Source organism: Theropithecus gelada, chromosome 11, assembly GCF_003255815.1.
Source record: "Theropithecus gelada isolate Dixy chromosome 11, Tgel_1.0, whole genome shotgun sequence".
Classification (NCBI taxonomy): Eukaryota; Metazoa; Chordata; class Mammalia; order Primates; family Cercopithecidae; genus Theropithecus; species Theropithecus gelada.
This window is the reverse complement of record NC_037679.1, coordinates 75,155,700-75,170,633: the sequence shown is the minus strand read 5'-3', so window position 1 is coordinate 75,170,633 and position 14,934 is coordinate 75,155,700. Positions and strand designations below refer to the sequence as shown.

The 14,934-nt window shown below is 37.2% G+C and overlaps 1 protein-coding gene across 1 annotated transcript in view; it reads left to right on the top strand.

The window, feature by feature from the left end:
* The window catches only part of MED13L (mediator complex subunit 13 like), a 314,129-nt gene that overhangs the window by 191,638 nt on the left and 107,557 nt on the right, over positions 1–14,934 (top strand). The window lies entirely within an intron of this gene.

Sequence of the window (14,934 nt, the reverse complement as noted above, 5' to 3'; positions counted from 1 at the left end):
TGGCAGGATGGCAGCTCACTGCAGTCTCAACTTCCTGGGCTCAGGTGATCCTCCCACCTCAGTAACCTTAGTAGCTGGGACTATAGGTGCATGTCACCATGCCTGGCTAATTTTTGTATTTTTTGTAGAGACAGGGTCTCATTATGTTTCCTAGACGGGTCTCGAACTCAAGTGCCTTGGCCTTCCAGAGTGCTGGGATTACAGGTGTATGCCACTGTGCCCAGCCTGAATATATTTATTAAATGGTAGAAAATATAGAAAACCATATAGACTTACAAGATAGTTGGATTATATTCTAACATATAGATATATCCACTATTTAAATACAGGAGTATGTATAGAATCTTTTTTTATGCCATACTTTGTATTTTCTTATATATACATTCCTCCAAAGTACTTGGTAATTAGTGAAATTTTTAAATTTTGGCTTTTAAAAATAGTTATTTCTAGATATACTAGAAAAGGACTTCAGCATTCTAAAGTACAGTTTACAAAAGGACAAAATTAGCATCCTAATGCAAATATGAAACAAATAATTGCCAAACATTTTTATAACTCATTAATTAGTGAGGGAACAGGTATGATGTTAGAAGCAGTTTAAGGAGCATTAGACTAGTTAGGACTTTATAGAAAATTTATAAAAGAATATAAGGATAGGCCAGGTGCAGTGGCTTAAGCCTCTAATCCCAGCACTTTGGGAGGCCGAGGTGGGTGGATCATGAGGTCAGGAGATTGAGACCATCCTGGCTAACATGGTGAAACCCCATCTCTACTAAAAATACAAAAAATTACCCGGGCGCTGTGGCGGGCACCTGTAGTCCCAGTTACTCCGGAGGCTGAGGCAGGAGAATGGCATGAACCTGGGAGGCGGAGCTTGCAGTGAGCCGAGATCGCGCCACTGCACTCCAGCCTGGGAGACAGAGTGAGACTCCGTCTCAAAAAAAAAAAAGGAAAAATATGGATAAGATTGCTGAGTTAGTTACAAAAGTGGTTAATGTCCTGGGGACTGCAAGCCATAATGAGCGCGCTCTGTTTGTCAGGACAGAAACTGTTCCTACTGGCCACAAATCTACAAGTTAATGTAAAACCTCACTAAATTTGTGACCTTTAAAGAACAGTGAAATGTGGATTGTGCAAAGTATGTTCCCTTAAACCAGAAGTTCCTAAACTTGATTGTTTTTATAGTGCCCTAGGAATACCTTTCATGGTATTCCTAGGCCAAAAGAAATACTTAACAGTCCTAGTTACTAAGTCCAAATAATAAGTATTTATGTACTGTTTAAGCAAATAATGCACATACTGCAATAAAACAATAAAATTTATTCTTAAATAGCTGCAGTTGCTTGTTAACAGGATGTGTATGCCTGTTGAGCACTGCACAACTCAAACCAAAGAATCAGGCTGGAAATCACTACTCTTGTTTTCTGTCTGCATTGATTTTACTTTGTATCACAGCTACCACCGAAAAACCAGTTTCACAAATATTTGACTTTATTGAAGGTAAGTTAATACAGTCTAATATTGAAACTGTGAACTTGAGCTAGTAGTTTGCATGTTCTCTGACAGATGTTACTTTGTTTTCCTAAAAAATTTAGAATGTCCTTGTGGATCGCTTGAGCCCAGGAATTCGAGACCAGCCTAGGCAACATGGTAAAACCCTGTCTCTACAAAAAAAATACTAGTGTTAGCCATGATGGTACATGCTTGAAGTTCCAGCTACTTGGGGAGCTGAGGCAGGAGGATCACTTGAGCCCATGAGGTCAAGGCTGCAATAAGCCGTGATCCTGCCACTGCACTCCAGCCTGGGTGACAGAGATCCTGCTGCAAAAAAATAAAATAAATAATAATAATAAAATGAAGAAAAAGGCTGGGTGCAGCAACTCATGCTCGTAATCTGAGCCCTTTGGAAGGCCAAGGCATGAGGATCCCTTGATCCTACCCTTGATCCTAGGAGTTCGAGACCAGCCTGAGCAATATAATGGGCCCCCCCCATCTCCACAAAAGGTTAAAAAAAAGTTAGCTGGGCATGGTGGTGTGTGCCTGTAGTCCCAGCTACTTGGGAGGCTGAGGTGGGAGGATTGCTTGAGCCTGGGAGATTTGAGGCTACAGTGAGCTGTAATTACACCGCTGCCAGTCTGGGTGACAGAGCGAGACCGTCTCAAACCCACCACCGCCACCAACAACACAAATAAAACTGAGAAAAGTTATGTCTGACTTTTAAAATAAAAATAATAATAATAAACCCACTACATGTTAACATAAATGACTGTATTTTAACTAAAATAACTATGTTTTAAAACAAAATGTGGTAAGAATAATGGCACTGTTTTTGCAGATTTCTTTAATATCTGGCTTAAGTGAATACAGCTGTGTTGCAGTCTTTTGCCATCACAGTTCCATGTAGCCTCTGGAAAACTCCACTGTACACTTGGAGGAGGAGTGAAAAAGATTAATAATGTCTTGATGTCATTCTGAAATAGTTTTGATCTGCTTCCTACTTGGAGTGGCGTTTTATAGTCTTTTTAAAATTTTTAGTCTTTTTTATTCTTTTTTTTTTTTTTTTTTCTTTTTCTTTGCTCTAGGATACATATCCTGAGATTTTATATTCTTAGACAATTTCAAAGTAGATGTGGTTTGTATGCATTTTACTTTTAGGAGGGGCGGGTGAACTTTTATTGTAATAAAGGACCAGATAATTAGTATTTTTGGCTTTATGGGGTACATGGGCTCTATCAAAACTAGTCAAGTCTCACATTGTACTGAGAAAGCAGCCATAGATGATATGTAAGCAAATACGCATGGATTGTTCCAGTAAAGCTTTATTTACAAGAAATGGGTGGCAGGATGTAATTTGCTTTGGGGTTATAGTTTGCTTAACTCTGCTCTTAAGAGGGATATTAGCGTTAAGACAAATTAAGTAATTAGCTGAGAACCATGCCCCATCTACAAAGTCTAGGATCCTGGATTTAAATTCAGGCCTTTCTAGTTTCATAAGCACTATTTTTTCACAGTTATTTATTCTGCTTTCACTAATAATGTTTATAAATTATATGTAAAAATGATTATGAATTATAAAGTGTTAAAATAATTCATCTCTACAAAATTGCATAGAGGCTGGCATTTATAATTGCCCAAGAAATGATTGGATGAATGTTTGAGTCTTTATCATAATAAATCCTATGCACAGAAGAGCATTTTAATTTTTGTTTTCTTTTCTTTTTTTTTTTGGAGACAAAGTCTTACTCTGTCGCCAGGCTGGAGTGCAGTGGTGCGATCTCAGCTCACTGCAACCGCCAGCTCCGGGGTTCAAGCAACTCTTATGCCTCAGCCTCCCGAGTAGCTGGGACTACAGTTAGGTGCCACCATGTGTGGCTAATGTTTTGTATTTTTAGTAGAGACGGGGTTTTACCATCTTGGCCACGCTGGTCTTGAACTCCTGACCTCAAGTGATCCACCCACCTTGGCCTCCCAAAGTGTTGGGATTACAGGCGTGAGCCACAGCACCCGGCCAATTATTTAATTAATTTACTAAAATATGTATACGTAAAAAATGTTTTCCTTTCAATAAATAAGCTATTTTATTCTGTTTATCATTTGGAATTGAAAATACATGTATATGGTACAAAATTTAGCAGCATAAAATGGTATAGGGTGAGAAAGTAAGTCTTCTATATCCACTGCCTGGCCACCCAGTTTTCTTAGTGTTAAACCCTACTGCCAGTTCATTTCCATCCTTTCAGAGATTAGTCTGTGCGTATGTACACAAATGTGTATGTATATATTCCCTTTCTTATACAGATAGTATATCCAGTGGTATACATACTCTGCCCATTGTTCCATTCCTTTATTTTTACTTAATAGTTATGACATTCAGTCCGAGCATATGCATATATGACTGTCAACTGAAAGCAAGAAGATACTTTATATTCACTCTAAATACTTGTTCTACCTTATTTACTAATTTCCTAATATATGTGTTTTGTTATCTATATTCTGTGAGTAGCTCTTCTAACAGTAGTTTTTCACAAAGAAAAATGATCTTGCTTTGGCCATTAGTGGGCATGAGTAAAATAACTTTATGAAGTCCTGCCAAGGAACTCAGTATTATGAAGATAAGACATAAGCATTTAAAGCCATTAGAGGCAAGACACTGTTATAATTAGTATCTTGATCTGTTAAATAGATGGTAAGAAGGTGAAAACAGGTAGATACTGATATGGGCTCTAGTAAAGAAGAGATATTTATGAAGTTAAAGTTGGTTTTGACAAGCCTGTAAGGTTTAGATGGCTTGGGTTGGAATCAAGAGGAGGGAAGCAGCAGTAAGAAGACACACGTCACCGTGGTGTCTCAAGGAAAGACTGCACTGACTGGAGAGGAAAATGCATGCTTAGCAGCTTTGGAAGATATGAAGAGGTTGCCCTGAAAATAGGACTCCTGAGACCCAGAGAGTAGCAGAGATACTATTTTATGTCCGTTTGTGCTCTGCCCTTTGGGCTCAAGATGTATAAAAGATGGTGAATTGCTTTCGAGAATTGGCAGTAATGACTGAAAAATTGGGATAGTTGCTTGTTAAAATTGTGTGATTCCCGGGTTACAGATAAACATGGTCTTGATACTTAAAGATTAAAAAAATAGCTTTAAAAAACCCTCAAAAACAAGCCTTCTTTTGAGGGCTTAGTTCAAACTTGTTACAATATTATGGTGATTCATATATAACTTCTCCCAACTGCTCTTGACCCCTTGCTTTTGCAGAATTCATTAATGTGCCCTGGGACTGTTTTTAGTGAGTGCATTTTGTAGTTTTTGGGTTTTGTTTTGTTTGTAAGACAAAACCTTGCTCTGTCACCCAGGCTGGAGTGCAGTAGTGTGATGATAGCTCACTGCAGCCTCCAACTACTGGGCTCAAGCAGTCCTCCTGCCTCAGCCTCCTGAGTAATAGACTGCAGGTGTGTGCCACTGTGCCCAGCTAATTTGTGTATTTACTGTAGAGATAGAGTCCTACTATGTTGTCTAGGCCAGTGTTGAATTCCTGGTCTCCAGCAGTCCTCTGTCTTCAGCTTCCCAGTATGCTGGGATTACAGGCATGAGCCACCATGCTTGGCCCCCATTTAAGTGTCTTTTGTATTATTTTATTTTGTCTGCTGCCAAGGATTTTAGCACTTAAAATCTTCCGGCTCCTATGGCTCATGTTAATTTTTTGAGGCTGGAGCGTATCTCACACTACTGCAGTTGAGAAACACCTGAAACCTATTATAGCATATTCTTTATGGTATTATCTGGTGCCACTGTAGCTTCTCTGGATGGATTCAATCACTTGGCATCTTCTTCAAACTTTAAGGGAAGGGGTTAGCAGAAAGGAAGTCTATTTCCTGGAGCTTGCAGGTCTAGATGTGTACCCACAAGACAAATTGAAATGGCAGGATCAAAAACTACAACGTGAAGATATTCCGTAGCACAGCTTCAAGTTGGAAGGAAAAGGATCTATTATTTGTAAGTTAGGACTAGCATTTTTTGAGATACTGTGCTGATAAATGCTTTACATAAATTATTTCCAGTGTTTACTACATACCTGGTACTTTGTGTTATTTTCTTTGGTTTTACAGCTGAGGAAATGGAGTCCTAGGGAATCATATTACACAGATCTAGAAAGTGCTGAGAGCACATTTTAAAGGAGAAAGGCAGGATGTTTATGCAAACTACTTGTACAGTCTTTATGTGTTGTTAGCCCCCACAGTAGCCTTGTGAGATTAAGTGGTAGTAGTAGTGATACTCCTAATTTTAGTTAAAGGAATTGAGATACACGGGGATAAATAACTTGACCAAGGTCACACTGCAAAGGGGCAGCTGCTAGAACAGTCTGATTCCAAGTTTCTTGCACTTAATCTTAGCAAAGAAATAATAAATACCTCATTTCCCCCCAAAAATGTAAAAGGTAAGATACAGTGGTTTAATGTTAAGTGTGAAATATTAAAGAAGAAACAAAAAACAGTGGTCATTCATTTTTTTAGCCTCTGGGTTAGAAAGTTTAATGGCAAACAATGAACAAACTATTTGTGGAGACCAGACACTGTAGAGCCTTGTAGACTTTGAAGAAGATTCCTAATTCTGTTTTTGTTTTAAATGAACCTTGCTTGCACAGTAAAGCTCCAAGCAGGGTACTTAAATACATATTTAGGAAGAAGAAAATGGTTTCCATCCTTACACATTCTCCGAATTTATATGCAGCGGTCTGCATACTTGCTCTAAGAGGCTAAGCTGGATGCTGTTCTGTCAAGGGCTCCCTTGTGGTAGTCACATGGTCTGTGCCTTCCTTTAGAGCTGCCAAAGTGAAAATTTTTAGTATAGTCAGGTGTCTCCAATCAATTTGAATCTTAGGGTCAAAAGAATAGAGAACAGGAGTATGGAGTGGTTAGGCTTTCTGTCTGCCTCTTGAACGTTTGCCTAGATATTCAGTGACTGGTGCTTAATAGTAAATTAGAAGATACAATTTTTTGGAGGACAGATACGTTTTTTTGTAACATTTAGCCAAACTTAGAGTTATGGAAGAAAAAAGGTGTCATTTTTTCCCCTCCTTTATTAATTTTGTCTATTAGGTGACAGAAAAAGTATTCTTTTAAAACTTAAAAATTGGGCATATTTTAAATGTTAAAGAAGACTTTGAGTTTTTTGTTGTTGTTTTGAGGCAGAGTCTCACTCTGTCATCCAGGCTGGAGTGCAGTGGCAAGATCTTGGCTCACTGCAACATCTGCTTCCTGGGTTCAAGCAGTTCTCCTGCCTCGGCCTCCTGAGTGGCTGGGACTATAGACTCGCACCACCACGCCCGGCTAATTTTTGTATTTTTAGTAGAGACGGGATTTTGCTGTGTTGGCCAGGTTGGTCTTGAACTCCTGACCTCAACTGATCTCCTCACCTTGGCTTCCCAAAGTGCTGGGATTACAGGCATGAGTCACTGCTCCCAGCCAGACTTCAAGTTTTAATGTTTAACAGTATGTTTTATTTAAGGTATGTGATTGGGGAGAAAACTGCAATAAATACATATTAATAATAAATCGCAAGAAAGTGGCTTTGATAACCACATGACCCTGTTAGCAGTCACATAAAGCTGTGAAGAAAAATGCAATCATGCATCTTACTCTTCTCTGATACAAGATGAATGAATCTTAAGTTGAAAAGAGTAATTTCATGCATTCAGATCCATCATTAGGGAGATAAGTAATTGAATTAGTATTTAGAGAAAGAAGGTATGATCCATCACTCAATTAGGAAACAGAAGATAATATCATCTCATAATCCCTACCAGAGGTGTAATTTATGTGATTTAAAAGATTTCAAAAATTTAATTACTGACATATGTTTGGAAAGCATTCTGATAAAATCACCTCAGGTCAAGGGCTGAACATATGTTTATTTACCTTCCTCAATAATAGATTTTGGATTTTCACCAAGTTTATCTTTTATTTCTTCTCTCCTTTCGCAAATTAAACATTTCTATAACTCTGATAGTTTTTTTTCCTATCAATCAATTATTTTGATTATAGAGAAATTAATTTCTACACTCTTACATTCATTTAGTTCTTGTTCTTCTTTTAGTGTTTGATGAATGCACTGAACAATTGAATGAGAGAATAGTAACCTAAGACCAGTTAATATAACATCGAGTCCAGTGGGATGGTGACAGCAGTGTAGTTTCATTCTTGTTTTCATAAGAGAGAATGTTGGAACTCGCATAGACTTCCCAAGCTTATATAGATGTCCCAAGCTTACAGAGCTAACTGAGCCAGACTAGAAGTCTTTTCTCTCCTTTTCTAGTCCAGTAGAAAGAACTTTCTGCTATATTGCATTGCCTTCCATGATTTAAGTACTTTTTTTTAAAAATTAGAGTTGAAAAATTATAAAAATAATACATACCCATGAAAGAATTAGGCAGTGTAAGAGACTGCACGTTGAGAAACAGAAGTCCCATTCTTTACCTTCTGTTTCCCCTTTTCACCAGACATACTCACAATGAATGGTCTCTAATATATTCTTTCAGAATATTCTTATATTTTATCCATATACAAGTAATTTTACTCATAATCTACCATAATATTAAGCAGAATTAAATACTTTTAATTTTAATTCAAATTCCTAGTATCCAAGTGTGGACTTTCAAATGACTCAATGCTATTTTTTTAACAAATGAACCTAATTTGTTTTGTTACTGGTGTTGGAAGGACTTGTGACGTAAGATTGCCCATCTATAATAAGTAAGAAGTTGAATGATTTGCATAAAGCACCACAGTATTTAATTTACTAAGTGATTCCAGTGCTTGGATTTCTGTTCTTCCCACAAATCTGTACTGCCTCTTAGTTAATTTTATAGACTTAAAAGTGAACTTGTGGGTCTGGCATGGTGGCTTACAAGAAGTTCGAGACCAGCCTGGCCAACATGGTGAAACCCTGTCTCTACTAAAAATACAAAAATTAGCCGGGCGTGGTGGCATGTGCCTATGATCCCAGCTACTCAGGAGGTTGAGGCAGGAGAATTGCTTGAACCCGGGAGGCGGATATTGCAGTGAGCCGAGATCACACCACTGCACTCCAACCTGTGCGGCAGTGCGAGACTCCATCCGCCCCCCCGCCAAAAAAAACAAAAAAACTGTGTATTGTAAACAGGCATGTTTCATGTGTATACTAAATAAGTGTCTTTACAAAATTCAGTTTGTGAACTAATACACAGTACATAGCAGGCACGTGAATATTTGGATTGAAATTAGTCTAATCCTTTTCCATTGTTCATCAAGAAAACAAGGGGTTTGGACCATTTCATTTTAAAGGACCTTTCCCACAATAAATGCCTGTGATTTTTAGTTTCATGCTGTCATCAGACAATCCAAGAATCAAGCTGTTTTATCTTTAGACTCAAAAAACAATTGCGTTCAGTGGCTGGTCTTGATTGTATTTCCCTACAGGCCTGTGTCTACTTGTGTACTGCGTTATTTGGTGAACTACAGTGCCAGGTTTCCTATTAATCCTTTTCTCCAGTTGCTTGTTCCAGTTAAAGGGAAGTTTTACAAATGCGGGAAGTTGCAAAATGGAGCCAGGATTGTTTAGGCAACATCCAGTGTGAATAAAAATCTAATCCCATGCATTTCAAATCAGATCACAACTTCTGTATCCTTCAGTGAGCTAATTTATGAGCCTGTAGTACTTATACCAGGGTAGTATGGCTGGAAATGGGGATATGGAGCAGAAAGGGAATTTAAGTAGTGGTATTGGTGTTGTAATAGTAGTTTGAAGGAGTTAGAGCATGGCCCATATAAAATAATGTTTACTGGCCCAGACTGGGTCTGACTCTGCACATCACCTTGACATAAAATGTAATTTAGTATGCTAATCAGTTTTGGCACATATACATATGTAATGTTTCTGGAAACTCCAGGGTTTTATAAAATTCCTCTTAAGTGATGCTTGTTTTGTTTAATCACTAATCACATAATATGATGAAAATATTCCTTGAGGCTTGTCACTGTAGTTGAACGTAGTGCATAAAGGGTCTTTAACAAGAGTATCTGTAGAATGAGAAGCCTGCTTGTTCTTTAGATGGCAAATAAAAACACTTGCTTAGAAAACCATTTAAGCATATAATAAAAACTAGTTCTAGCTTGATTAACATTAAATCAAATAAGGTGTAGAAGCTGAACTTTTTCAAGTTAAATTGCCTGAGATATAAGGAGCTATTTCTCCAGACTGATTCTGAACTCTGAGTCACCACCGTATTGGAGTGCTTTTTACTAATCTGATTGATTTGAGCTCACTCATGATTGAAAATGACAATAAAAGATGTTTAAAGGATCATTTGAAACATTAAGTGTTACTTGTTACTAGTTAGAACATTGAAAGGTGCAGAAATAGCCTTATCTGCCTTATAAATTGGAGTAAAATAATATTAAATCAGCCTTTAGCTTCGATGGTAGGACCTAGAAAGAGTTTATAATACTATCAGTGTTTGCCAATTGAACAGGGCTTTAGGGGAAGAGAGAAAGGGGCAATTTACTTGATTACTTTGTATTTTCCTTGCCTTTTATTGGCTGATGCTAGGCTTAGATTTTGAGATTGGCCTTTGGGAACAGGGGCAAAAGGAATGCTGATATAAGGTGTTGAAAGCATAGAGGTCTTCTAAATAGGTGTTAATGTAAATAGGTGCTAATGTAAATAGGTGTTAATATAAATAGTATTGGTTCTCCCTGAAAGTCTGTTTTCATAGGAGTGTCCCATATTTAGAAGCTAAAACATGTTATGCTTGGGTAATGCCTATTGAGTGATTTGGCCTTATCTGTACTGTGGAAGAGAATGAACTTTAATTCCAAGTTTTGTCATTAATTAGTAATCAGTTTGTAAACATATGACTCATTTTATAAAGTTGAAATTTTAAAAAACATTTTATTTGAATTTAGTCAAACATCATCTGACTGAACTTAGTTTACGTTAAGCATAAGAAGTGGAGTGGGCGCGGCGACTCATACCTGTAATCCCTGCACTTTGGGAGGCCGAGGTGGGCGGATCACCTGAGGTCTGGAGTTTGGGACCAGCCTGACCAACGTGGAGAAACCCTGTCTCTACTAAAAATACAAAATTAGCCAGGCATGGTGGTGCATGCCTGTAATCCCAGCTACTCGGAGGGCTGAGACAGGAGAATCACTTGAACCCGGGAGGCGGAGGTTGTGGTGAGCCGAGATTGCCCCATTGCACTCCAGCCTGGGCAACAAGAGCAAAACTGTCTCAAAACCAAACCAACAACAATAAAAGCAAGTGGAGAAAATTATTTATTATTTTAAAACAATTTTATGTGGAGTTAATGTTTCACCTGTTTGAATCACATTTCTTTTTTGAAACACCTTGACTGATATTTCGGTTCATGAAATTTCATCTATTTCCAAAATTAAGATAAAGAAGTCATTTATTTGTAAAATTTAATGTCTTAAACTGCGTTGAAAAGTAAAGCTGATACTGAACTGCTGTTGGTGATGTTGTCTTCTCTGTATCCTTGTATATTTCAGTTTCTTCAATGAACATTTATTACTTTATTAAAAAATACTGGTTTTTTGAAAAGAAATTAGTAAATTTTATTCTCTTCTGAATCTTTATATTAAAGTACACTTGACTATTTTCTTTCAAAAATTAATATCATTAGTTTGTAATTGAAATTGAGTGCTACATATTGAGAGGACCAGAATATTAGCTGCCAATTATTTGTAACATTCACTTAACAATGTCAAGAGAAAATCTAGGCACTCATGCTGGGAAACAGTGATTTTTGAACTTGGAATGTTGATGATTTCTTCTAAATTCCTAAAGTGCTGGCATTAATTTGTATCTTTAAAGATTTCTGTGCCATGTAAATTTAATCTAGATGTACTTGTATACTTTATATGCTGTCTCAATCAAGACCATCTTTAAGGGCCTCTAGGGTGCGGTATGCTTATATATTATTCTTGGCGTTGTGTGGTTTATCATCATTCTCATCATTATGTTAGGTGCCAGGCAAGTGTTTTAGATCCTATGAGAAGCATCTTAGTGTGGTGCTAAAGAGCCTGAACTTTGAGGCCAGACTGCCTGGATTCATATCTTGACTGCCGCTTTGTACCTTAGAGAAGTAAAAGTTATTTGACCTCTCTGTTTTAGTTCATCTGTAAAAGAGAGAATTTAGGATTATGGAGATGAAATGAGTTAATATTAAAAAGTGCTTAGGAGAGTGCCTTGACCTAGTTCATGTGTATCTGCTAATTAAATACCTCACTTAATCCTCCTAACAGCCTTGAGAGGTAAATGATAGCATTCCCATTTTACAGATGTTAAAAGTAAAGCTCAGAGAGATTATGTGACTTGCTAAAAGGTCAGATAGCTATTAATGTGGATTTGGGATTTAAATTCTGGACTTTCGGACTCCAAAATGTGTGTTGGGATTACAGTTAGTTGCCTGTCTTATAATAGCTCCTGCCCTTGGACATGACCCCTGGCAGTTACTTTATCTCTTTTAGCCCTTAATGAATCATGCCAAGAGTGAGAGATACTTACACTTTATAAAACTTGAATGTAATTATAACTGCATTTTGGTGGTTTCATTTAAAAATTTTTAAGAAGTACTCGGAAACCAGCAGTACAAATTGAGTACTCTTTATGCAAAATGCTTGGGACCAGGAGTGTTTCAAATTTTGGATTTTTTTGGATTTTGAAATATTTGCAGATATATAATGAGGTATCTTGGGAATGTGACCCAAGTCTAAACATGAAATTCATTTGCGTTTCCTATACATCTTATGCACGTATCCTGAAGGTAGTTTTATACAATATTTTTAGTGATTTTTGTGCATGAAACAGTTTCAACTGTTTTGGTAATGACCCATTATGTGACAGCAAGTGTGGAATTTTTCATTCGTGGTGTTATGTTGGTGCTCACGAAGTTTTGGATTTTGGACCATTTTGAATTTGGAATGCACTAAAGGGAAAAGCAATAGATTGGTCATGGTAAATATATCAAATACTATATTCACAAAATACTACAAATGAACACATTCATTAGACCCTAATCATCTGTGCAAGTAATTGATAGCTAAACCGTCAGTACCAAAGAAGACTCAGTTTCAACCAGTCTTTATAAGAAACTTTATTAGAAAAGCATTCATCTGCCTAATACTTAAAAGAAGTGCAAAGGAAAACAAATGGGAAGTACAAATAAGCTTTATTAATGAAGCAAAAATAAATAAAATGAGAAAACCAACGGTTGGTGATACTTAAAGTTGCCTACATGCTTACCCATTGTTAATACATGTCACTAAATCTCATCTTCCTCAACAGTGACACGTGAAGGGAGTTGGCTAAGCAGCATCTACTAGAGAGATGGACAAAAGTTAGAGTTATTCTTAATGGGAAGTGAGTTCAGCCAGCCAACGAGTCTCGGTTCCACGTATCATCTTTAATAGGGCTGCTCAGGATTCTTTTGGCATTATCTTCCATTTCTATTCTTGTTTCTGGCATGTAGACTTTGCTTTTATGGGCTGTTGTGGGGAGAAGATGTCCACAATGAATGAGACAGAGGCTCTGCGTTTCTTGGGGTGTGAGTTTTCCCAGACATTTAAAGGGAGGCAGTGTCTTTTTCATTCTCATGGCACTCAGTAATGACATTAGTGCTGCATTCTCTTGACTACTTTCACTCTTGTATCCAGTTCATTCCCCAGGTTATAACCAGAGTTCTCAAGTTTTGAACTTCAAATTAGGGACGCGCACCCAGCCCCCCAAATTAAATGCTTATAGTTTGGAAACATACATTCTTTTCTTGTGAACCACCATGAGCACATTAAAAGCGATGCCAGTGGTAGTGTATGGTAGTACACAACAAGAACAGACAGGTATTATTTCAGGTTAGAATCTTGACAGTTTCAGGGAGAGTATAGACTGGAGTCCTTAAAATGTATATTAAGAGTTCAAATTTAAAACACTGACATTCTGAAAAGCACATGTAGAAAGTCAATTCAAGTTAGTAGATGGAATTCAGATTTCTTATTCTGAGCGTAGCTGTTGCCAATCCTAGGGCAATAAACAGAGGCAGCAGAGGTCAGAAAACACATACATAGGCCAGTTATTCTACTGTCCTGTTTCCCACTAGTGGTGTCAAGATTTTTGCCATCCATACTTTGGTTTGTGCCCAATAATCCTTTAGTTGATCATTTTGGAAATCTTAAACAATGTATCAGGAGTGTTTGTGTTTAAGAAAGAAGTGGTAGTGCTTCATAAATGATAATTAGCAAAATATGTAGCCTTACAGATCATATTATCAGTAAATTTGTATTTAATTGGTATTTGTTTTAAAAGCACTTATTAAGAAAACTGTCCTGTTGAAATGAGCCTTGCTGTTGTGGAGATTCTTCTGGCCTGTGTTGTTCACAGTGTGCTTTGTTGTTCCATTGGTACTGTCAGCTGTCAGATGCATCTGAGGCTGATTACAGCAGGCACATAGAACTTTCCAGTGCTAGATTAATGAAGAGCCCCTGTACCCTGAACCTTATGTTGGATAAAGAGGCCAGTATGTTTGCTCATTGTTGGTGTGTTTCCTGTATTTATCTTTACTTAAATCTATAAGCAAAAATGGGCTTTGGTCTGAGGGTTCATACTCTCTGTCAGAAATTGTGGTACCTAAAAGTGACTTAAGTGAATTAGACTGGTTAAAGTCAAACCCTTTCACATACCATCTTTCTGGCTAGCACTTTGGATAATCTAGTGTGATTAAACAGATGAAGTAAGTTGCCATGAATAATCTCTTTGTTGTCCTTTATTGAGTCTTGTTGGGTTCCGAACATTTGCTACAAGCTGTATATATGCACTTACTCACAGTTCATCCTTATTTTCATTCTGTGAAGTAAGGATTGTTATGTTCATTTTATAGATGAGAATACGCAAGTGTCTGGTGTTTAATAGTGACTGGCATAGATAACCATGCTACAAATCCAAGTTGGTCTTACTCTAAAATCTATGCCTTTCATTCCTATAGCATCATTACTCTAATGAATAACTTTGTGGGGATACTTTATAAGAAATATTTGTTTCATGCTTTTTTGCTTGTTTTGTCAGGTTTATCACAGATGTTGATATCCAATATATAATAAATGTAATAGGGGAGATGAGGCATCTGCTTTTCAGTAGCATTATATTGAGATCTAACATCTACCATTGTACTTATTTCATCCTATATTCTGATTGAGGATCACCAAACTGTTGTGCAAAAGGTCTGTTAAAGTGCAGGGAGAAGAATATTAGAATCCCTGTGTCTCTTGTTTGTTTCCTTTGAAAATTCCAACTTTGTATATGCTTTATAACATATATAATACGTCAGTCAAATACCATACTTCATTAGTTCTAATAGTTGATGTATTTCTTAGATTGAATGAAATACAGAGG